The sequence below is a fragment of the Budorcas taxicolor genome, chromosome 20 (assembly GCF_023091745.1).
Source record: "Budorcas taxicolor isolate Tak-1 chromosome 20, Takin1.1, whole genome shotgun sequence".
Taxonomy (NCBI): Eukaryota; Metazoa; Chordata; class Mammalia; order Artiodactyla; family Bovidae; genus Budorcas; species Budorcas taxicolor.
This window is the reverse complement of record NC_068929.1, coordinates 55,033,017-55,059,939: the sequence shown is the minus strand read 5'-3', so window position 1 is coordinate 55,059,939 and position 26,923 is coordinate 55,033,017.

Here is a 26,923-nt window from a genome sequence, read left to right as displayed (position 1 = left end):
ACTGATGTTTTTAGTATTGCTATTTTTCCCCTGTTAATATTACATGTGTATACAGCATTGCTTGAAGACTAATTTAAAGTCATTGTCATATATGCCACTGGATACTGAATTGACCTTTCAATATTCATGGCCCTATTCTTAGTCACAGAATCCCTGTTTAGCTGAGCTCAATGTGCCCTTTTCCACCCTCCCTTATGTCTTAAAGCAACCATATTAAGACAAGTTGCGTGCAGTTTGTGAGATGGTTCATTAATTTCAGTTGACTCAGCAGGTAAATATGTCCTTTTTATTTTTCAAGTTAATTTTTATTGGAATATAGTTGATTTACAATGATGTATTAGTTTTTGCTGTACATAAAGTTGAATCTGTTAAACATATAGATATATCCAGTCTTTTGCAGATTCTATTTCTATATAGGTCATTACAGAGTATGGAGTACAGTTGACATAAGTCAGATATGCCCTTTAAAAATCTTTGTATACATATTGCTGGCTTGGAATGCAGACATAATGACTGGAAGCATGAGGTAACATTTAAGATAGAAGTGACTTGCTGAAAATAGTGAAAGAGAAGTACAGTCTCATGTTCCTGATGACAGTATAAAGTTTGCCTTCTAACAATAGACCACCAGCTTGAAAACTTCTTATATATCAGACTAAAATGCAAGCTTCTAGTTTTGTAAAATTTCTGGAGTTAGATCTCCAAATGCTATTCTAACTGATAAATACATCCAAAAATAAAATAAGTATTAGAAATTTATTTATTTTTATTTATTGAGATATAGTCCATTTCAGCTCAGTTCAATTCAGTCACCCAGTTGTGACCGACTCTTTGTAACCCCATGGCCTGCAGCATGCCAGGCCTCTCTGTCCATCACCAACACCCAGAGTTTACCTGAACTCATGTCCATTGAGTCAGTGATGCCATCCAATCATCTCATCCTCTGTCATCCCCTTCTCTTCCTGCCTTCAATCTTTCCCAGCATCAGGGTCTTTTCAAATGAGACACCTCTCCACATCAGGTGACCAAAGTATTGGAGTTTCAGCTTCAACATCAGTCCTTCCAATGAACACTCAGGACTGATCTCCTATAGGATGGACTGGTTGGATCTCTTTGAAGACCAAGGGACTCTCAAGAGTCTTCTCCAACACCACAGTTCAAAAGCACCAATTCTTCAGCGTTCAGCTTTCTTTATAGTCCAACTTTCACATCCATACATGGTTACTGGAAAAACCATAGCCTTGACTAGATGGACCTTTGTTGGCAAAGTAATCTCTCTGCTTTTTAATATGCTGTCTAGTTTGGTCATAACTTTTCTTCTAAGGAGTAAGCATCTTTTAATTTCATGGCTGCAGTCACCATCTGCAGTGATTTTGGAGCCCCCCAAAATAAAGTCAGCCACTGTTTCCACTCTTTCCCCTTCTATTTGCCATGAAGTGATGGGATGAGATGCCATGATCTAGCTTTCTGAATGTTGAGCTTTAAGCCCACATTTTCACTCTCTTCTTTCACTTTCATCATAAGGCTTTTTAGTTTCTCTTCAACTCTCTGCCATAAGGGTGGTGTCATCTGCATATCTGAGGTTATTGATATTTCTCCCAGCAATCTTGATTCCACCTTGTACTTCATCCAGCCCAGGGTTTCTCATGAAGTACTCTGCATATAAGTTAAATAAGCATAATAAATAATAAATAAGCATAAATAGTTGATTTATTATATATATATATATATATTTCAGGTATAGAGCATGTGAACAATTTTTAAAGATTATATGTTTATAGTTATTATAAAACATTGGCTATATCCCTTGTGTTATACAATATATCCTTATAGCATATTTATTTTATACATAGCTTGTACCTATTAATCTCCTACTCTGTCTTGGCCCTAACCCATTATGCATCCCTTATTGCAACCACTAGTTTGCTCTCTATATCTATGAGTCTGTTTACTTTTTTAAATTTACTAGCTGGTTTCATTTCATTTTTTTTAGTTTCTATATATAATTGATATCTTGCAGTATTAGTCTTTATTTCTCTGTCTGAATTATGTAACTAAGCATAATACTGTTCAGGTTCACCAATGTTGTTTCAAATGGAAAAATTTCATTACTTTTTAATGGTTGAAATAGTATCCCATTGTGGGTGTCCTTGGTAGCTCAGGTGGTAAAGAATCCATCTGCAATTAAGGCACATGGGTTCAACCTCTGAGTCAGGAAGATCACCTGGAGAAGGAAATAGTAACCCACTCCAGCATTCTTCACTGGCAAATCCCATGGACAGAGGAGCATGGCAGGCTACAGTCCATGGGGTCACAAGAGTCAGACAGGACTTAATGACTCTTGGTGAGGGTGCAAGAGCAGAGTGAAACAACTGGCTTAAAATTCTGCATTCATAAAACAAAGATCATGGCATCTGGTCCCATCATTTCATGGAAAATAAAAGGGGAAAAATGGAAGCAGTGACAGATTTCAATTTCTTGGACTCCAAAATCACTATGTACAGTGACTGCAGCCATGAAATTAAAAAAAAAAAAATTCTCCTTGGAAGGAAAGTTATCACAAATCTAGACAGCATATTAAAAAGTAGAACATCACTTTGCCAACAAAGGTTGTATAGTTGAAGCTATGGTTTTACCAGTAGTCATGTACATATGTGAGAGTTGGTCCATAAAGAAGGCTGAGTACTAAAGAATTTTTGCTTTCAAATTGTGGTGCTGGAGATCTTTGAGAATCCTTTGGACTGAAAGGACATCAAACCAGTCAATCCTAAAGGAAATCAACCCTAAATATTCACTGGAAGGACTGATGCTGAAGCTATAATATTTTGGTCATCTGAAACAAAGAGCCCACTCATTGGAAAAAAAAAAAAAAACCATGATGCTAGGAAAGATTGAAGGTAAAAGGCTAAGGGTGTGGCAAAGGATGAGATGGTTAGGTAGCATCACTGACTCAATGGACATGAATCTGAACAAACTCTCAGAGATAATGGAAGACAAAGGAGCCTGGCATGGTGCAGTCCATGGGATGGCAAAGAGTCAGTTAGCACTTAAAAACTGCACAAAAAACAAGTTCTAGTTAAAGGGGAAATAGCAGGAACATTTGTAAGTCATACACCCAAGGATAAAATTCTTTCAAAATACACCCCAAGAGGAAGGGGTCTTTTGTAGTATTTACATAGCACTTCATACCTGACAGGTGCCATTTAGTACATGTGTAGATTATTTGTCTATCCCAGTTCTGCTGTGACCTAGATGGATAGAATGAATGGGTGGGGTGGGAGTTAGGTCTAATAGGGAGGAAATAAATGTATACATAAACATGGGTTTTCCATGTGGTGCTAGTGGTAAAGAATCTGCCTGCAAAGCAGGAGATGTGGCAGAAGTGGGTTCAATCTCTAGGTAGGGAAGATTTCCTGGAGTAAGAAATGACAACTGGCTCCAGTATTCTTTCCTGAAAAATCCTCTGAACAGAGGAGCCTGGTAGGCTACAGTCTATGGGGTAGTAAAGAGCTGGATACAACTGCGGGACCGAGCACACATAGACTTATGCATATTTATAGCTGATTTACCTCATTATACAGCAGAAACTAACATAACATTGTAAAGCAATTATACCCCAATCAAAAAAAAAAAAGAAGAAGAAGAAGAAGAAGGAACATATATATGTTTATATATATAAAGCTGTTCAGTTGCCAAGTCATGTCCGACTCTTCAAAGAGTCGGACATATATACGTATATATGTGTGTGTTTGTGTGTGTGTGCATGTGTGACATGCTAAGTAACTTTAGCCATGTCTAATGATTTTTTGTGACCCCTGTGAACCATAGCCCGCCAGGGTCCCCTGTCCATGGGATTTTCCGAGCAAGAATAATGCAGTGGGTTGCCATTTCCTACGCCACTATACATGTTTAAAGATAGTCATCCATACTGACTTTGCCTGCTAAGGGAAAAATATTGTGCTGTGCTTTTCTTGACAGTGGGATTCTAAGATATGTCTTTCTCTAGTACACAACAAAAGGAGTAAGAAAGATGTTTTCTATACTTTACAGGTGAAATGTAGATATTAAACAGAGGGTGATATTGGTGGTAGTAGAAGGTGAGTGGAGCTTCTAAAAATGTTTACTCATTTTTTTTGTGAACATCTTTGTCAACATCACAGCTCTGTACATTATTCTTATCTATACAGATTGAGAGTTAGAAGGGGGAATATGAAAGATTGAACAGGAGGGAATCTTTATAGAGAACACTGTGGTAGACAGGCTTGCTGAAATCCTGCAGCTGGCCACATCATACAAAGATACTGAAGTTTAAAGTCAGGAAAGAATGATCAAATAATAGGAAGTTTACTTTTATATTGATTTTAAGTCAGATCAGCATTTAGAGTGCATAAAGGTCATAGTCCAAGTAAGTCACAGATCTGAGTAGATTCAACAAATTTGCCCACTCAAGGTCTTCTGCATTTTTTGTGGTCGTAGCAACCAAATACATTAAAGAAGCTACTAGTTCTTGAAGCCCAGATCCCTAAGTCTGTGGCCTTTTCAAAATGTTGAAAGGGGCCTAGAGGTAGAATGCAGGAATATTGTCAACATTCAAGGGTCTTCATTGCTTTATGAGAAAATTGATATTGTACCAAATCCAAGTTTTTAAAAAAATCTATCATACATTTTGAGAAACTCTCTGGGTTTATGCCAGATTATGTAACCTGGGCCTGGCTTCCATAAGACACCAGTTTAAACATCTAATCAGTAGAAATGAGCAGAAAGTTTACTTAAATTAGAGGTGCAGGATTGGAGACTGAAACGAAAATATAGCTTGCTATCTTGATTCTCATCCCAACCCTCTGTGGCTAAGATTTAATCTTAATTTGCTTGTAATTAACTATTTGCATGTATCTATCATTTGTTATTGATAAGATGCCTCATGTGAAATAAAGATGTCACAGAACAATTTCTCATAAAAATTTATCAGTTCAGTTAAGTTGCTCAGTCGTATCCGAGTCTTTGTCACCCAAAGGACTGAAGTACGCCAGGCTTCCCTGTCCATCACCAATTCCCGGAGTTTGCTCAAACTTATGTCCATCCAGTCGCTGATTCCATCCAACCATCTCATCCTCTGTCATCCCCTTCTCCTAGTGCCTTCAATCTTTCACAGCATCAGGGTCTTTTCCAATGAGTCAGTTCTTGACATCAGGTGGCCAAACTTGTTGAGTTTCAACTTCAGCATCAACCCTTCCAATGAATATTCAGGACTGATTACCTTTAGGATTGACCGGTTTGATCTCCTTGTAGTCCAAGGGACTCTCAAGAGTTTTCTCCAACACCAAAGTAATTAACCTCCAATTAAAATAAATAAATTTATATTTAAAAAATTACTATCAATTACTGTGCAAACAGCAATTAAAAAAAAAAAGCACCATTTCATCAGCACTCAGATTTCTTTATAGTTCAACTCTCACATCCATACAGGACTACTGGAAAAACCATAGCTTTGACTAGATGGACATATGTCAACAAAGTAACATCTCTGCTTTTTAATATGCTGTCTAGGTTAGTCATAGCTTTTCTTCCAAGGAGCAAGTGTCTTTTAATTTCATGGCTGCAGTCACCATCTGCAGGATTTTGGAGCCTGAGAAAATAAAGTCTGTCACTGATTTCATTGTTTCTCAATCTATTTGCTATGAAGTGATGGGACGGGATAACATGATCCTTGCTTTTTGAGCACTAAGTTTTAAGCCAGCTTTTTCACTCTACTCTTTCATTTTCATCTTGAAGCTCTTCAGTTCCTCTACACTTTCTGTCATAAGGGTGGTGTCATCTGCATATCTGAGGTTGTTTATATTTCTTCTGTCAATCTTGATTCTAGTTTGTGCTTCATCCAGCCTGGCATTTCTCATGATGTATTCTGCATATAAGTTAAATAAGCAGAGTGAAAATGTACAGCCTTGACATACTCCTTTCCCGATTTGGAACCAGTCTGTTGTTCCATGTCTGGCTCTACCTGTTGCTTCTTGACCTCCACACAGATTTCTCAGGAGGCAACTGAGGTGGTCTGGTGTTCCCATCTCTTGAAGAATTTTCCACAATTTGTTCTCATCTACACAGTCAAAGGGTTTGGCATAAAAAATAAAGCAGAAGTTTTGTTTTGTTTGGTTTGTTTGTTTGTTTTGATTCCCTTGCTTTTCTGATGATCCGAAGAATGTTGGAAATTTGATCTCTGGTTCCTCTGCCTTTTCTAAATCCAACTTGAACATCTGGAAGTTCACAGTTCACATACTGTTGAAACTTGGCATGGAGAATTTTTAGCATTAATTTGCTATGGTATGAGATGAGAGCAATTGTGCAGTAGTTTGAATACTCTTTGTTATTGCCTTTCTTTGGGATTGGAATGAAACCTGACCTTTTCCAGTCCTGGGAGCCACTGCTGAGTTTTCCAGATTTGCTGGCTTATTGAGTGCATCACTTTCACAGCATCATCTTTCAGGATTTGAAATAGCTCAACTGGAATACCATCACCCCCACTAGCTTTATTTGTAATGATGCTTCCTAAGGACCACTTGACTTCACATTCCAGGATGTCTGGCTCTAGGTGAGTGATCACACTATCATGGTTATTTGGGTCCTGAAGATCTTTTTTGTATAATTCTTCTGTGCATTGTTGACACCTCTTCTTAATATCTTCTGCTTCTGTTAGGTCCATAATGTTTCTGTGCTTTATTGAGCCCATCTTTGCATGAAATGTTCCCTTGGTATCTCTAATTTTCTTGAAGAGATCTCTAGTCTCTCCCATTCTCTTGTTTTCCTCTTTTTCTTTGCACTGACCACTGAGGAAGTCTTTTTTATCTCTCCTTGTTATTCTTTGAATCTCTGCAGTCAAGTGGGCATATCTTTCCTTTTCTCCTTTGCCTGTAGCTTCTCTTCTTTTCTCAGCTATAAGCATGGCCTCCTCAGGAAACCATTTTGCCTTTTTACATTTCTTTTTTCTGGAGATGTTCTTGACCACTGTCTCCTGTATAATGTCATGAACCTCCATCCATGGTTCTTCAGGCATTCTGTCTATCAGATCTAAACCCCTGAATCTATTTGTCATTTCCACTGTATAATCATAAGGGATTTGATTTAGGTCATACCTGAAAGGTCTAGTGGTTTTCCCTACTTTCTTCAATTTAAGTCTGAATTTGGTAATAAGGAGTTCATGGTCTGTGCCACAGTCAGCTCTCAGTCTTGTTTTTGCAGACTGTATAGAGCATCTCCATCTATGGCTACACAGAATATAATCAATCTGATTTTGGCATTACCCATGTGGTGATGTGCATGTGTAGAGCCTTCTCTTGTTTTGTTGGAAGAGGTTGTTTGTTATGACTTGTGCATTCCCTTGGTAAAACTCTATTAGCCTTTGCCCTGCTTCATTTTGTACTCTAAGGCCAAATTTGCCTCTTACTCCAGGTATCTCTTTCTTCCTACTTTTGCATTCCAGTCCCCTACGGTGAAAAGGACATCTCTTTTTGAGTGTTAGTTCTAGAAGGTCTTGTAGGTCTTCATAGAATGTTTCAATATCAGCTTCTTCAGCATTACTGGTTGGGGCACAGATTTAGATTACGGTGATATTGAATGACTTGGCTTGGAAATGAATAGAAATCATTCTGTCAATTTTGAGATTGCACCCACGACTGCATTTTGGACTCTTTCATTGACTATGAGGGCTAATCCATGTCTTCTAACAGATTGTTGCCCACAGTAGTAGATATAATGATCATCTGAATTAAATTCACCCAATCCAGTCCATTTTTAGTTTATTAATTCTTAAAACATCGATGGTCATTCTTGCCATCTGCTGTTTGACCGCTTCTATGTTACCTTGATTCATGAATGTAACAATCCGGCTTCCTATGCAATATTGTTCTTTACAGAATCAGACTTTACTTCCATCACCAGCCACATCCACAACTGGGCATTTTTCTCACTTTGGCTCTGCTTCTTCATTCTTTCTGAGTTATTTCTCCACTGTTCTCCAGTAGCATGTTTTTTGACCATAGATTGATCTCAGGCCAAACAACAGGGAGGGAGCACAGCCTTGCCCATCAATAGAAAATTGGATTAAAGATTTACTGAGCATGGCCCCACCCATCAGAATAAAAACCAGTTTCTCCCACAGTCGGTCTCTTGCATCAGGAAACTTCCATAAGCCTCTTATCCTTATCCATCAGGGGGCAGACAAAATAAAAACCACAATTTCTCTAACTCAATGAAACTATGATCCATACCATGTAGGGCCACCCAAGACAGACGGGTCATGCTGAAGAGTTCTGACAAAACATGGTCCACTGGAAAAGGGAATGGCAAACAACTTCAGTATTCTTGCCTTGAGAACCCCATGAACAGCATAAAAATTTATATAACGTTGCTAATAACTGTATATGCTGTTTACTTGCCTGTAAACTCTATAGTTTATGGTTAGTAAATTTTTTTATTTTTACACAACAATTTGCCTGCCAGGGTTCCTATAATAGTTGTCAGCTATCAGTGTACTGAGTTAAATTCACCCATTCAAGTCCATTTTACTTCGCTGATTCCTAGAATGTCGACGTTCACTCTTTCCATCTCCTGTTTGACCACTTCCAATTTGCCTTGATTCATGGACCTAACATTCCAGATTCCTATGCAATATTGCTCTTTACAGCATGGGACCTTGCTTTTATCATCAGTCACATCCACAACTGGGTATTGTTTTTGCTTTGGTTGCATCCTTTCATTCTTTCTGGAGTTATTTCTCCACTGATCTCCAGTAGCATATTGGGCACCTACTGACCTGGGGAGTTCCTCTTTCAGTATCCTATCATTTTGCCTTTTCACATTGTTCATGGGGTTCTCAAAGCAAGAAACTGAAGTGGTTTGCCATTCCCTTCTCCAGTGGACCACATTCTGTCAGACCACTCCACCATGACTGGTCTGTCTTGGGTGGCCCCACAGTTCATGGCTTAGTTTCATTGAGTTAGACAAGGCTGTGGTCCATGTGATCAGATTGACTAGTTTTCTGTGATTATGATTTCAGTGTGTCTGCCCTCTAATGCCCTCTTGCAATACCTACCATATTACTTGGGTTTCTCTTATCTTGCATATGGGGAATCTCTTCACTGCTGCTCCAGAAAGTGCAGCCGCTGCTCTTTAGCTTGGATGAAGGGTATCTCCTCATGGCCGCCCCTCCTGACTTTGAATGTGGTGTAGCTCCTCTTGGCCCTCCTGGCCCAACCAGCCACAATTCCTTGGACGAGGGGTTGCTCCTCTAGGCTGCAGCCCCTAGAGGAGCATTTTGCCCCAGGAGAAACTTAACTCTCAAATTTCACATTGTGTATTTTTTTTTTTTTAGTAGACAAAAATCTTCCTTTCGAAGAAATGGAGTAGCCATTATGGTCAACAAAAGAGTCTGAAATGCAATACTTGGATGCAGTTTCAAAAACGACAGAATGAGCTCTGTTTGTTTCCAAGGCAAACCATTCAATATCACAGTAATCCAAGCCTATGCCACAACCAGTAATGCTGAAGAAGCTGAAGTTGAATGGTTCTATAGAGACCTACAAGACAATTTAGAACTAAAACCCAAAAAAGATGTCATTTTCATTATAGGAGATTGGAATGCAAAAGTAGGAAGTTAAGAAACACCTGGAGTAACAGGAAAATTTGGCCTTGGAATGGAATATGGAATGAAGCAGATCAAGGCTAATAGAGTTTTGCCAAGAGAATGCACTAGTTGAAGCAAACACCCTCTTCCAACAACACAAGAGAAGACTCTACACATGGACATCACGAAATGGTCAACACCGAAATCAGATGGATTATATTCTTTGCAGCCAAAGATGGAGAAGCTCTATACAGTCAGCAAAAACAAGACCAGGAGCTGACTGTGGCTCAGATCATGAACTCCTTATTACCAAATGCAGACTCAAATTTAAGAAAGTAGGGAAAACCACTAGACCATTCAGGTATGACTTAAATCAAATCCCTTAATATTATACAGTGGAAGTGAGAAATAGATTTAAGGGACTAGATCTGATGGATAGAGTGCCTGATGAACTATGGATGGAGGTTCTTGACATTGTACAGGAGACAGGGATCAAGACCATCCCCATGGAAAAGAAATGCAAAAAAGCAAAATGGCTGTCTGGGGAGGCCTTACAAATAGCTGTGGGAAGAAGAGAAATGAAGAAACAAAGGAGAAAAGGAAAGATATAAGCATCTGAATGCAGAGTTTCAAAGAATAGCAAGGAAAGATAAGAAAACCATCCTCAGCAATCAATGCAAAGAAATAGAGGAAAACAATGAAAGGGAAAGACTAGACATCTCTTCAGGAAACTTAGAGGTACCAAGGGAACATTTCATGCAAAGCTGGACTCAATAAAGGACAGAAATTGTATGTTCATATCAGAAGTAGAAGATATTAAGAAGAGGTGGCAAGAATACACAGACGAACTCTACAAAAAATATCTTCACGAAAAAGATAATCACGATGGTGTGATCACTCACCTAGAGCCAGACATCCTGGAACATAAAGTCAAGTGGGCCTTAGAAAGCATCACTATGAACAAAGCTAGTGGAGGTGATGGAATTCCAGTTGAGCTGTTTCAAATCCTGAAAGATGATGCTGTGAAAGTGCTGCACTCAATATGCCAGCAAATTTGGAAAACACAGCAGTGACCACAGGACTGGAAAAGGTCAGTGTTCATTCCAATCCCAAAGAAAGGCAATGCCAAAGAATGCTCAAACTACCGCACAATTGCACCCATCGCACATGCTGATAAAGTAATGCTCAAAATTCTCCAAGCCAGACTTCAGCAGTATGTGAACCGTGAACTTCCAGATGTTCAAGCTGGTTTTAGAAAAGGCAGAGGAACCAGAGATCAAATTGCCAACATCCACTGGATCAAGGAAAAGCAAGAGAGTTCCAGAAATACATCTATTTCTTCTTTATTGACTATGTCAAAGCCTTTGATTGTGTGGATCACAATAAACTGTGGAAAATTCTGAAAGAGATGGGAAAACCAGACCACCTAACCTGCCTCTTGAGAAAACTATATGCAGGTCAGGAAGCAACAGTTAGAATTGGACATGGAACAGACTTGTTCCAAGTAGGAAAAGGAGTCTGTCAAGGCTGTATATTGTCACCCTGCTTATTTAACTTATATGCAGAGTACATCATGAGAAACGATGGGCTGGAAGAAGCACAAGCTGGAATCAAGAAGCCAGGAGAAATATCAATAACCTCAGATATGCAGATGACACCACCCTTATGGCAGAAAGTGAAGAGGAACTAAAAAGTCTCCTGATGAAAGTGAAAGAAGAGAGTGAAAAAGTTGGTTTAAAGCTCAACATTCAAAAAACTAAGATCATGGCATCCGGTCCCATCACTTCATGGGAAATAGATGGGGAAACACTGGGAACAGTGTCAGAATTTGTTTGGGCTCCAAAATCACCACTGCAGATGGTGATTCCAGCCATGAAATTAAAAGACACTTACTCCTTGGAAGGAAAGTTAACACCAACCTAGACAGCATATTCAAAAGCAGAGACATTGCTTTGCCAATGAAGGTCCATCTAGTCAAGGCTATGATTTATCTGGTGGTAATGTATGGATGTGAAAGTTGGACTGTGAAGGAAACTGAGCACCGAAGAATTGATGCTTTTGAAGTGTGGTGTTGGAGAAGACTCTCGAGAGTCCCTTGGACTGCAAGGAGATCCAACCAGTCCATTCTAAAGATCAGTCTTGGGTGATCATTGCAAGGACTGGTTGCTGAAGCTGAAACTCCAATACTTTGGCCACCTCATGCGAAGAGTTGACTCATTGGAGAAGACTGATGCTGGGAGGGACTGGGGGCAGGAGGAGAAGGGGATGACAGAGGATGAGATGACTGGATGGAATCACTGACTCGACGGACATGAGTTTAAGTGAACTCCGGGAGATGGTGACGGACAGGGAGGCCTGGCGTGCTGCTATTCATGGGGTTGCAAAGAGTCGGACACAACTGAGCAACTGAATTCAACTGATCAGTGTACTGATAATGTTTTCTTATATTTTAATGCATTTCCAATTGTGAGTAATACTAACAATTGTATTTTGTGTTTTTTGCTACTTTTTTTTTGTACTGGAACATAGACAATTAACAGGATAGCTTCAGGTGAACAACAAAATATTCACCCATACATATACATGTTTACATTCTTTCCCAAACTCTGCTTCCATCCCAACTGTCACATAAGATTGAGCAGAGTTCCATGTGTAATACAGTAGGTCCTTGTTTGTTATTTGTTTTAAATATAATAGTGTGCACATATCCATCCCGATCTCCCTAACCATACTTTCCCCATATCCTTTTCCCAGCAACCATAAGCTTGTTTTGGATGTCTGTGAGTCTATTTCTGTTTTCTAAGTTCATCTCTTATCATTTCTTTTTTTTTATAATTAAAATTTTCTTTTTATCAAATACTCAAATGACTTCTGGTATGTCATCATTACATTTATTTTTTTTCTTTTATTAAATTTTTATTTTTACTTTACAATACTGTATTGGTTTTGCCATACATTGACATGAATCCACCACGGGTGTACATGCGTTCCCAAACATGAACCCCCCTCCCACCTCCCTCCCCATAACATCTCTCTGGGTCATCCCCGTGCACCAGCCCCAAGCATGCATTGGACATAGACTGGCGATTCGATTCTTATGTGATAGTATACATGTTTCAATGTCATTCTCCCAAATCATCCCATCCTCTCCCTCTCCCTCTGAGTCCAAAAGTCCGCTATACACATCTGTGTCTTTTTTGCTGTCTTGCATAAAGGGTCATCATTGCCATCTTTCTAAATTCCATATATATGTGTTAGTATACTGTATTGGTGGGTTTTTTTTTTTTTCTTTCTGGCTTACTTCACTCTGTATAATCAGCTGTTATAATTTCATTTTAGATTCCCCATATAAAGGATATAATATGATCTTTCTTCTCTGTCTGGCTTTTTTCCCTCAGTATGACACCCTTGACCTAGAGAAATATCTAAGAATGGCATCTTTAAGGGAGATAGCTTTTCCACCAAAAAAAGACAGCATCGGACATAGTGTAGCATTTATTTACAAATGATATTTTTGTGTTGAAGAGATGAAAAAGAAAGTTGTGCTACACTGGTTGTGAATTACTCTATATACTTCATTTTACAGAGGTCTTATTCATATTATTAGAAAATTTGCCACTTCAAAAAAATCATGAAGATAATTTATATAATTTAAAGCAAGATATTAATACAAAATCAAGAATATGTTTCAATAATTTTAAATGGTTTATATGTATACAGAAACACACATACACACAGATATATTCTAAACTTTTCCTGTGATGTATTTTCTGTTATATAATTTTAATTTAGCAAAATTTTACATTTCAAGTTTCAATAGGACTTTTAATTATTCACTAATTTTAACCACATTTTTGTTCTGTAAATTTATTTGTTAGTGTTTTAACACCACTAATTTTACATTTACATAGCTAGCTTTAATACTCAAGTTTTACTACAAGCCATGATTTTACTGGCTTCCAATTGATCATGCATATTTTTAAAAATTAGTTATTGACTACGATATGGCATTGAGAAATTGACAGAAATGGGCTTGATTACAAATAAATCTAGTTTCAAAGTCTAAGTTTTTATACTGCAATATGCAAAAGCCACCTAGTCTACTGCAATATCTGGACATTGAATCATTGAATCAATTTCAGAAATAAAATACTGGATTTAATTATAATATAGCTAAATTTTAAAAAATAATATATCCAATACAACCTCTTAAATTATTTTGATTAAAATATGTAAGCAGGTATTTTTAGTTTATAATGAAAGTTATATATTATCCATGAAGTTTTCTACAGGCCTCAAACCAGTTCATAAGCACTTATCTAAATGCTTCTGACAGTAATATACCAGGAAAGAAGAGACTTTTTAATACACCTTTGTATTTTTCTGTTATTTTGCTTCTCATGTATTAACTAGCCCACTTCTCTGAAAAATTCACCTGTTTTTAGGTGAACCTTTAGAATCAAATGGGATACTAGATGCCATGTTTCCCATCCACTTACTTCTCCCCTACTTTTTCTTTTGAATGAGAATTTTTATCTGCTCTGAGTCAGAATTTTAGCTCTGAAGCATTTGAATTTCAGTTTCTTTTTTCATAGTAAATTGGATCAAATTTTTAGCTTTTAATTTCTTCAACCCTCAAAATGTTCAGATTTTTTTTTAAAAAAAGCAGCAATCAATCTCATGAATAATTGTGATACATTTAATGGTGTAAAAATATAGGCTGATATTTCAAAATATTAGCGTTAACAGGTAGGTTCAGGCACTTGGCTTAGTTTAAACATGGAGGTAACATTAGAAATAAAGACCATAATAAAATGTTCACTTTTTTAAATTGTTTATTTTAATCCAAATCACAATAAGGGTGTATATATTTGTAATATTTATCAAACTTGATGTCACAAATAAATAGAAATAAATAAGTTGTTAAAAGGTAAATATAGATTAGATCCTAGTGCAGACTGTATAGCCTACTAATTCACATTTTAGGAAAAAACAAATTATATAATTTCAAAAATTTTTACTTTGTTCTAAGTTGATTATTTAAAGAATGTAACTAAATTAAAAAAAATTATAATAATGTCTGCCTTACTTTTTCCCAATGTTAGTAATGGAAAGTGACATTTAAAAATATGAAACGAATCGCCAGTCTAGGTTCAATGCATTATACTGGAAGCTTGGGGGTGATGCACTGAGATGACCCAGAGGGATGGTAACGGAGGGAGGAGGGAGGGGGGTTCAGGATGAGGAACACGTGTATACCTGTGGCGGATTCATGTTGATGTATGGCAAAACCAATATAATATTGTAAAGTAATTAACCTTCAATTAAAATAAATAAATTTATGTTTAAAAAAATAAATTCATATGCTTCTTTCCTCATTGGCATTTACCTATATATCTTTTATTTATGTTTATTTTCTTATTTTTTTAATATAAACTTATTTAATTGGAGGCTAAATACGTTACAATATTGTGTTGGTTTTGCCATACATCAATATGAATATGCCATGGGTACACACGTGATCCCCATCCTGAACCCCCCTCCCACCTCCCACCCCATACTATCCCTCTGGGTCATCCCAGTGCACCAGCCCCAAGCATCATGTATCCTGCATCAACCTGGACTGGTGATTCGTTTCATATATGATATTATACACGGTCCAATGCATTCTCCCAAATCATCCCCCCCCACCACAGAGTCCAAAAGACTATTCTATACATCTGTGTCTCTTTTGCTTCTCACATACTGGGTTATCATTACCATCTTTCTAAATTCCATATATATGTGTTAGTATACAGACAGAATGTGGTCCACTGGAGAAGGGAATGGCAAGCCACTTCAGTATTCTTGCCTTGAGAACTCCATAAACAGTATGAAAAGGCAAAATGATAGGATACTGAAAAAGGAACTCCCCAGGTCATTAGGTGCCCAATATACTACTGGAGATCAGTGGATAAATAACTCCAGAAAGAATGAAGGGATGGAGCCAAAGTAAAAACAATACCCAGTTGTGGATGTGACTGGTGATAGAAGCAAGATCTGACGCTGTAAAGAGCAATATTGCATAGGAACCTGGAATGTCAGGTCCATGTATCAAGGCAAATTGAAAGTGGTCAAACAAGAAATGGCAAGGGTGAACATCGACATTCTAGGAATCAGCAAACTAAAAAGGACTGGAATGGGTAAATTTAACTTAGATGACCATTATATCTACTGCTGCAGGCAGGGATCCCTCAGAAGAAATGGAGTAGCCATCATGCTCTACATAAGAGTCCGAAATGCAGTACTTGGATGCAATCTCAAAAATGACAGAATGATCTCTGTTTGTCTCCAAGGCAAACCATTCAATATCACAGTTATCCAAGCCTATGCCCCAACCAGTAACGCTGAAGAAACTGAAGTTGAATGGTTTTATGAAGACCTACAAGACCTTGTAGAACTAACACCCAAAAAAGATGTCCTTTTCGTTATAGGGGACTGGAATGCAAAAGAAGGAAATCAAGAAATACCTGGAGTAACAGGAAAATTTGGCCTTGGAATGCGGAATGAAGCAGGGCAAAAACTAATAGTTTTGCCAAGAGAATGCACTGGTCATAGCAAACACTCTCTTCCAACAACACAAGAGAAGACTCTACACATGGACATCACCAGATGGTCAACACTGAAATCAGATGTATTATATTCTTTGCAGCCAAAGATGGAGAACCTCTATACAGTCAACAAAAACAAGAGAAGGAGCTGACTGTGGCTCATATCATGAACTCCTTATTACCAAATGCAGACTCAAATTGAAGAAAACAGGGAAAACCTCTAGACCATTCAGATATGACCTAAATCAAATCCCTTATGATTAATCAGTGGAAGTGAGAAATAGATTTAAGGGCCTAGATCTGATAAATAGAGTGACTGATGAACTATGGAATGAGGTTCATGACATTGTAAAGGAGACAGGGATCAAGACCATCCCCAGGGGAAAGAAATGCAAAAAAGCAAAATGGCTGTCTGGGGAGGCCTTACAAAAAGCTGTGAAAAGAAGAGAGGTGAAAAGCAAAGGAGAAAAGGAAAGATATAAGTATCTGAATGCAGAGTTTCAGAGAATAGCAAGAAGAGATAAGAAAGCCTTCCTCAGCAATCAATGCAAAGAAATCGAGGAAAACAACAGAATGGGAAAGAGTAGAGATCTCTTCAAGAAAATTAGAGACACCAAGGGAACATTTCATGCAAGATGGGCTTGATAAAGGACAGAAATGGTATGGACCTAACAGACACAGAAGATATTAAGAAGAGGTGGCAAGAATACACACAAGAACTGTACAAAAAAGATCTTCACCACGCAGATAATCATGATGATGTGATCACTCATCTAGAGCCAACATCTTAGAATGTGAAGTTAAGCGGGCCTTAGAAAGCATCACTACAAGCAAAGCTATTGGAGGTGATGGAATTCCAGTTGAGCTGTTTTAAATCCTGAAAGATGATGCTGTGAAAGTGCTGCACTCAATATGCCAGTAACTTTGGAAAACTCAGCAGTGGCCACAGGACTGGAAAATGTCAGTTTTCATCCCAATTCCAAAGAAAGGCAATGCCAAAGAATGCTCAAACTCCCGCACAATTGCACTCATCTCACATGCTAGTAAAGTAATGTTCAAAATTCTCCAAGCCAAGGTTCAACAATACGTGAACTGTGAACTCCCTGATACTCAAGCTGGTTTTAGAAAAGGCAGAGAAACCAGAGATCAAATTGCAAACATCCGCTGGATCATGGAAAAAGCAAGAGAGTTCCAGAAATACATCTATTTCTGCTTTATTGACTATGCCAAAGCCTTTGACTGTGTGGATCACAATAAACTGTAGAAAATTCTGAAAGATATGGGGCTACCAGACTATCTAACCTACCTCTTGAGAAATCTGTACGCAGGCCAGGAAGCAACATTTAGAACTGGACATGGAACAACAGACTGGTTGCAAATAGGAAAAGGAGTACGTCAAGGCTTTATATTGTCACTCTGCTTATTTAACTTCTATGCAGAGTACATCATGAGAAACGCTGGGCTGGAAGAAGGACAAGCTGGAATCACGATTGCTGGGAGAAATGTCAATAACCTCAGATATGCAGATGACACCACCCTTGTGGCAGAAAGTGAAGAGGAGCTAAAAGGCCTCTTGATGAAAGTGAAAGAGGAGAGCGAAAAAGTTGGCTTAAAGCTCAACATTCAGAAAACGAAGATCATGGCATCCGGTCCCATCACTTCATGGGAAATAGATGGGGAAACAGTGGAAACAGTGTCAGACTTTATTTTTTGGGGCTCCAAAATCACTGCAGATGGTGACTGCAGCCATGAAATTAAAAGACGCTTACTCCTTGGAAGAAAAGTTATGAGCAACTTAGATAGCATATTCCAAAGCAGAGACATTACTTTGCCGACTAAGGTCGGGCTAGACAAGGCTATGGTTTTTCCTGCGGTCATGTATGGATGTGAGAGTTGGACTGTGAAGAAAGCTGAGCTCAGAAGAATTGGTGCTTTTGAACTGTGGTGTTGGAGAAGACTCTTGAGAATCTCTTGGACTGTAAGGAGATCCAACCAGTCCATTGTGAAGGAGATCAGCCCTGGGATTTCTTTGGAAGGAATGATGCTAAAGCTGAAGCTCCAGTACTTTGGCCACCTCATGCGAGGAGCTGACTCATTAAAAAAGACTTTGACGCTGGGAGGGATTGGGGGCAGGAGGAGAATAGGATCACCGAGGATGAGATGGCTGGATGGCATCACGGACTTGATTGACAAGAGTCTGAGTGAACTCCAGGAGTTGGTGATGGACAGTGAGGCCTGGCGTGCTGCGATTCATGGGTTCGCAAAGAGTCGGACACGACTGAGCAACTGAACTGAACTGAACTGATACTGTATTGGTGTTTTTCTTTCTGGCTTACTTCACTCTGTATAATCGGCTCCAGTTTCATCCACCTCATTAGAACTGTTTCAAATGTATTCTTTTTGATGGCTGAATAATTGTGTATATGTACCACAACTTTCTTATCCATTCATCTGCTGATGGACATCCAGGTTGCTTGCATGTCCTGGCTATTATAAACAGTGCTGTGATGAACACTGGGGTACACGTGTCTCTTTCAATTCTGGTTTCCTCGGTGTGTATGCCCAGAAGTGGGATTGCTGGGTTGGGGAGGGTGGTGGGAGGGAGGTTCAGGGTTGGGAACTCATGTATACCTGTGGTGGATTCATGTCAGTGTATGGTAAAACCAATACAGTATTGTAAAGTAAAAAAAATAAAAAAATAAAAATAAAAAATAAAATAAAGACAAACTGAACCCATTTAAAAAAAAAATTTCCAGTTTTTTTAAGGAATCTCCACTCTCTTCTCCATAGTGGCTGTACTAATTTGCATTCCCACCAACAGTGTAATAGGGTTCCCTTTTCTCCACACCCTCTCCAGCATTTATTGCTTGTAGACTTTTGGATTGCAGCCATTCTGACTGGCGTGAAATGATGCCTCATTGTGGTTATTTTTGCATTTCTCTGATAATGAGTGATGTAGAGCATCTTTTCATGTGTTTGGTAGCCATCTGTATGTCTTCTTTGGAGAAATGTCTGTTTAGTTCTTTGGCCCATTTTTTGTTTGGGTCGTTTATTTTTCTGGAATTGAACTGCAGGAGTACTTGTATATTTTTGAGATTAGTTGTTTGTCAGTTGCTTCATTTACTATTATTTTCTCCCATTCTGAAGGCTTTCTTTTCACCTTGCTTGTGGTTTCCTTTGTTGTGCAGAAGCTTTTAAGTTTAATTAGGTCCTGCTTGTTTATTTTTGCTTTTATTTCCAATATTCTGGGAGGTGGGTCATAGAGGATCCTGCTGTGATTTATGTCAGAGAGTGTTTTGCCTATGTTCTCCTCTCAGAGTTTTATAGTTTCTGGTCTGATGTTTAGATCTTTAATCCATTTTGAGTTTATTTCTGTGTATGGTGTTAGAAATTGTTCTAGTTTCATTCTTTTACAAGTGGTTGACCAGTTTTCCCAGCACCACTTGTTGAAGAGATTGTCTTTTCTCCATTGTATATTTTTGCCTCCTTTGTCAAAGATAAGGTGTCCATATGTGTGTGGATTTGTCTCTGGGCTTTCTATTTTGTTCCATTGATCTATATTTCTGTCCTTGTCCCTATATATCTGTAATGGGCTTCCATGATAGCTCAGCAGGCAAAGAATCTGCTTCCAATGAGGGAGAACTGGGTTCAATCCCTGGGTTGGGAAGATGCCCTGGAAAAGGGAAAGGCTACCTATTCCAATATTCTGGCCTGGAGAATTCCGTGGACTGTACAGCACATGGGGTTGCAAAGAGTCAGACACAGCTGAGTAACCTTTGTTTTCATGTACCTTTAATAGCTGTATTGCTTTAACTCTGTTAAGATGGTCAGTTCAGTTCAGTCATTCAGTCGTGTCTGACTCTTTGCGACCCTGTGGACTGCAGCACGACAGGCTTTCCCTGTCCATCACCAACTCCCAGAGCTTGCTCAAACTCATGTCCACTGAGTCGATCAACCATCTCATCTTCTGTCGTCCCCTTCTCCTCCCTCCTTCAATGTTTCCCACCATCAGGGTCTTTTCCAGTGAGTCAGTTCTTCACATTAGGTGGCCCAAGTTTTGGAGCTTCAGCTTAAACATCAGTTCGTCCAATGAATATTCAGGACTGATATCCTTTTGGATTGACTAGTTGGATCTCCTTGAAGTCCAAGGGACACATTAAGAGTGTTCTCCAACACCACAATTCAAAAATATCAATTCTTCAGCACTCCATCTTCTTTATGGTCCAACTCTCACATCCTTACATGACTACTGAAAAAACCACGGCTTTGACTAGATGGTTAAGAGGTGAGTTCACAAATTAAGGTGAAACAAACCCTGTGAACAGCTAGAAACTGCAATATTTTATCAGTTTTATTCAGTGTAACTCTGAATAATTTTTCACTATCAATGTACCAAACTGAACAAATAAAATGCTATTGCAAAATTAAATAAATAAAATAGTCTAGGTTAAGTTGTATTTTCCTTAAATAAAGTAATTGACAGAATTCATTAAAAGCTGTGCTATAATAAAATCTATATTTTGTATATATATCATAATTGTATTCCTTTCTTTCCTTTCTCTATAAAACAAGATTTCCTTTTGAGAATAATATAAAGATCAATTCATTATTCTACATATTAATATTACATCATTTGTAGTTTGAACTTTTCATGTGATATCAGATTACTTGCAGGAATCTGCAATTACTCTGGCAGATGTGCTTCAGAAAATTCAAAAATAAAATGCAGAGATTCATATTGACAGATTTACTATTGGAATAAAATGCTTTATTAAATAAAAGATTTTGTTTAAAATATTTAGTCTACCATAATTGGATAGAGATTCCTGAATATCAGAGAATTTAAAATAGATTCTTACTTTAAACTTGGCATATTGAAAGATATAATATAATTGAATTGAACATGGCTGTCTATAAAACTATAAATATGATCAGAAGAGACTCCAACTAAATTAAGCTTTAGCAGCCATCAATTTATTCTAAACTGACACTGACATAAAAAATGGTTTATTGGGGTTTGTAAATCTTATTCTGTAAGGTATTGCTAGAGATGGTCTAGAAGTTTTCTGCTCAGATTATGTAGATTAAGGCAAAGTTTTTTTATTAGTAACCCTATTCAGAAGATGATTTTCTTTTGACTGTATACATGTAAAATTCTTAAAGTAATAAAAATTTATGTTTAAACAAATGTCATTGCTTTAATTATCTTAACAATGTAGGTGAATCTTATGTAATTTCTTAGTTCCCAGATAGATGAGTTAAACAATGGCATCCAAGGCCACAAGGTTATGTTCTATCAGCTGCTAAAAAACTACTTGTCCTGGCTTAGGTGTGAGATTGTCATAATAAGTAGGCTTTTATATAGAGTAAAATTCGCAGTTAACATACTGATGATTTATATACTAGAAGATGAATTTTCACCCACCTCATTAGAACTGATTCAAATGTATTTTTAATGGCTGAGTAATATTCCATTGTGTGTATGTACCACAGCTTTCTTATTCATTCATCTACTGATGGACATCTAAGTTGCTTCCATGTCCTGGCTATTATAAACAGTGCTGCGATGAACATTGGGGTATGAAACGAATCTCCAGTCCACATTTGATGCATGAAACTGGATGCTTGGGGCTGGTGCACTGATACGATCCAGAGGGATGGTACGGGGAGGGAGGAGGCAGGGGGTTCAGGTTGGGGAACACGTGTATATCTGTGGTGGATTCATGTTGCTGTATGGCAAAACCAATACAATATTGCAATTAACCTCCAATTAAAATAAATAAATTTATATTAAAAAAAGATGCATTGATAATGCATTTTTGAAATCACTGAAAACGTGAATAAAAGCTATAACAGAAATAACAGAATACAATTTTCAATGCACTTCTTCCCAAATTGGAATAATACATAAATTCAAATATTTTGAGCACTGTTTTGCATTCTGGCACTGCCAGTTGCTCTATTTTCATCTTGTATATTTTCTCCCCATTCTTGTATAATTTCCCCCATTTTTATATTGGCCATTTTTCAAAAATCCCAGGTTTCTTTATGTCTTAATGTTAGTTGTGCTTCATGCTATGGTGGTATCATATTTTTAAGGACTTCTCAGCTGACAAGAAGATAAAAATGTGTGTATTCTTTCCCATGTACATCTTATCTTTAAATAGTTCTATATGCAATCATCTGTGTCTATATTAATATCTACATGAGTCCTTATTTATGTCTCAAACTCTAATCTACATGATCACCCTAGCCCTATCTCCCTATCTGCAAACTCTTGTTACAACAATGATAAATCTGAATACCACCATCTGAAATGTACTTCTTTAAATGGTCAACTCCATTATATGTGTGTAGAGGTAAAATGATTGAAAACCTGTACCTCACAGAGAAAGTTATTTGTCAGTTAAATTAAAATGTGTATGAACAGATCTTTTTGCTTTTAGTATTAGACTCCATTCATTTTCAAAATCACCCTGGTCAGCACTCTCTCTAGTTCATTCAGTGAAGTTATTTTAAATGTTTATAAGATAGATTGTAACATTTTTCATTCTATCCTGGGATCACATAGCTTTCTAACTGATTATCTTCATTGCATACATAGGCTTCCCAGATGTCACAGTGGTAAAGTACCTACATGCAAAGACAGAAGATTCAGGAGACACGAGAGACACGGGTTCCATCCCTTAGTCAGGAAGATCCCCTGGAGTAGGAAATGGCAACCTACTCCAGTACTCTTGCCTGGAAAATTTCATGGACGGAAGAGTCTGGCAGGTTACAGTCCATAGAGTTGCAAAGAATCGGACACAACTGAACACACAGGCATGCATTGCATATATAAAGATTAACTATTTGTGAAGTAAAGCTCTGTGGATTTTGACAAATAGGTATTCTACTATTATTGGATGGAGTGCTCTATTAATGTCAATGATATCAAGTTCAGCAATAGTGATGTTCAGGTCACCTATATCTTTAATGGTTTTATGTCAGCTTGATGTATCAGTTATTGAAAAAGAGTGCTGAAGTTTCAACTATAAAACTGAAATTATCAACTGCCTTTTTCTCTTCAGTCTTATATATAAAAAAAAGTTCAGTAATTAAGTTTCTAAATGAGTTGATTTTAAGAAAAATAAAGTATTCCTGATGGGCCTGACCTAATCATGAGGCCCCTTATAAGGGCCGAACTCTTCAAGGTAGAAGAGATTAAGAGAATAAGAAAGATTTGGTATAAGAAAGATTCCTTTTTCAAACTATATTTTTAATTGAAATATAGTTAATTTACAATGTTGCATTAGTTTGAGATGATCTAGGTAGATAACATATATATGAGTTCATGGAGTTTTCCATCACCAAGTAAGAGAACCTTTATAGATATCATCAGCCAAATGAATAACAATTACAAGCAATGGAAGACTCTATACTATATGAATAATATAATAAAAAGTAAGGGTGTAACAATACATTTTCATATTGGTCATGTAATTGGGCTTTAAGTATTTCTAAGACATCTCCTAAAGTCACTCTGTTTTGTCAGACTCTTTGTGACCCCCCCCCCCACCCCCATGGACTATCCATGGAATTCTCCAGGCAAGAATTTTAGAAATTTATCCTAAATGCACTGGAAACATTCTCAGTGTGTGTTACGCAAGAGAATTCAATGATCAAAACTATTGACAATTAGTTCACTACAGTTTTGGGAATGAGTTTGTTAAAATTGCTTAGGATGGGACTGTTCAAAAGAAAATAGCAGGTTGATTTTTAGAAATGCTTCAATAAGTTGGGTGAAATTGATTTGAATAGATCAAAATACAGTTTGTAAAAGGTGAAAAGAAAATGGATATAGTTATATATTGATAAAACAAAACTGACAAGACTTAATGATAGATTGGATATGCAGAGGAACAGAAGTGAAACATAAAAAGAAGTTTCTAAAGCAAACCAAAAAAAAAAAAAAGCTTTAAAAAAACCATATTCTGGGTTAGGTTACATGACTGTAAGCAGATGGGAAAATAGTTGATTCAATAAAGTGAGATTGAAACTGAAAGTTTACCTTCCTCTGCAGTTTTCTGGAAGAGTTTGAGTAGGATAGGTGTTAGCTCTTCTCGAAATTTTTGGTAGAATTCAGCTGTGAAGCCGTCTGGACCTGGGCTTTTGTTTGCTGGAAGATTTCTGACTACAGTTTCAATTTCTGTGCTTGTGATGGGTCTGTTTAGATTTTCTATTTCTTCCTGGTTCAGTTTTGGAAAGTCGTACTTTTCTAAGAATTTGTCCATTTCTTCCACGTTGTCCATTTTATTGACATATAATTGTTCATAGTAGTCTCTTATGATCCTTTGTATTTCTGTGTTGTCTGTTGTGATCTCTCCATTTTCATTTTTCTAATTTTCTTGATTTGATTTTTCTCCCTTTGTTTCTTGATGAGTCTGGCTAATGGTTTGTCAATTTTATTTATCCTTTCAAAGAACCAGCTTTTGGCTTTGTTGATATTTGCTATGGAATCTTTTGTTTCTTTTGCATTTATTTCTGCCCTAATTTTTAAGATTTCTTTCCTTCTACTAACCCTGGGGTTCTTCATTTCTTCCTTTTCTAGTTTCTCTAGGTGTAGAGTTACGTTATTTATTTGACTTTTTTTTTCTTTTTTTCTTGAGGTATGCCTGTATTGCTATGAACTTTCCCGTTAGCACTGCTTTTACATGTCCCACAAGTTTTGGGTTGTTGTGTTTTCTGAGGCCACCATCACCCTAATACCAAAACCTGACAAAGATGCCACAAAAAAAGAAAACTACAGGCCAATATCACTGATGAACATAGATGCAAAAATCCTTAACAGAATTCTAGCAATCAGAATCCAACAACACATTAAAAAGATCATACACCATGACCAAGTGTTCTTTATCCCAGGGATGCAAGGATTCTTCAATATCTGCAAATCAATCAGTGTAATACACCACAGTAACAAATTGAAAAATAAAAGCCATATGATTATCTCAATAGATGCAGAGAAAGCCTTTGACAAAATTTAACATCCATTTATGATAAAAACTCTCCAGAAAGCAGGAATAGAAGGAACATACTCAATATAATAAAAGCTATATATGACAAACCCACAACAAACATTATCCTTAATGGTGAAAAATAGAAAGCATTTCTGCTAAAGTCAGGAACAAGGCAAGGGTGCCCACTCTCACCACTACTATTCCACATAGTTTTGGAAGTTTTGGCCACAGCAATCAGAGCAGAAAAAGAAATAAAAGGAATACAAATTGGAAAAGAAGGAGTAAAACTCTCACTGTTTGTAGATGACATGATGCTCTACATAGAAAACACTAAAGACTCCACCAGAAAATTACTAGAGCTAGTCAATGAATATGGTAAAGTTGCAGGATATAAAATCAACACACAAAAATCCCTTGCATTCTTATATACTAATAATGAGAAAATAGAAAGAGAAATTAAGGAAACAATTTCATTCACTATTGCAATGAAAACAATAAAATACTTAGGAATATATCCACCTAGAGAAGCTAAAGACCTACTTATAGAAAACTATTAAAAAACTAGTGAAAGAAATCAAAGAGGACACTAATGGAGAACTATACCATGTTCATGGATCAGAAGAATAAACATAGTGAAAATGAGTATACAACCCACAGCAATCTATATATTCAAGGCAATCCCTATCAAGCTACCAACGGTATTTTTCACAAAGCTAAAACTAATAATTTCACAATTTGTGTGGAAATACAAAAAACCTCTAATAGCCAAAGCAATCTTGAGAAAGAAGAATGGAACTGGAGGAATCAACCTGCCTGACTTCAGGCTCTACTACAGAGCCACAGTCATCAAGACAGTATGGTACTGGCACAAAGACAGAAATATAGATCAATGGAACAAAATAGAAAGCCCAGAGATAAATCCACACACATATAGACACCTTATCTTTGACAAAGGAGGCAAGAATATACAATGGAGTAAAGACACTCTCTTTAACAAGTGGTGCTGGGAAAACTGGTCAACCACTTGTAAAAGAATGAAACTAGATCACTTTCTAACACTGCACACAAAAATAAACTCAAAATGGATTAAAGATCTAAATGTAAGACCAGAAACTATAAAACTCCTAGAGGAGAACATAGGCAAAACACTCTCAGACATAAATCACAGCAGGATCCTCTATGATCCACCTCCCAGAATTCTCTGCTTTTTAATATGCTGTCTAGGTTGGCCACAACTTTTCTTCCAAGGAGTAATCGTCTTTTAATGTCATGGCTGCAGTTACCATCTGTGGTGGTTTTTGGCGCCCCCAGAATAAAGTCTGTCACTGTTTTCATTGTTTCCCAATCTATTTGCCATTGAATGATGCGAGCGGATGCTAATATTTTAGTTTTCTAAATGTTGAGCTTTAAGCCAACATTTTCATTCTCCTTTTTCACTTTCATCAAGAGGTCCTTCAGTGCTTCTTTGCTTTCTGCCATAAAGGTGGTGTCATCTGCATATCTGAGGTTATTGATACTTCTCAGCAATCGTGATTCCAGCTTGTGCTTCATCCTGTCCAGTGTTTCTCATGATATTCTCTGCATATAAGTTAAATAAGCAGGGTGACAATATACAGGGTTGATGGATTCCTTTCCTGATTTGGAACCAGTCTGTTGTTCCATGTCCAGTTCTAACTGTTGCTTCCTGACCTGCATACAGATTTCTCAGGAGGCAGGTCAGG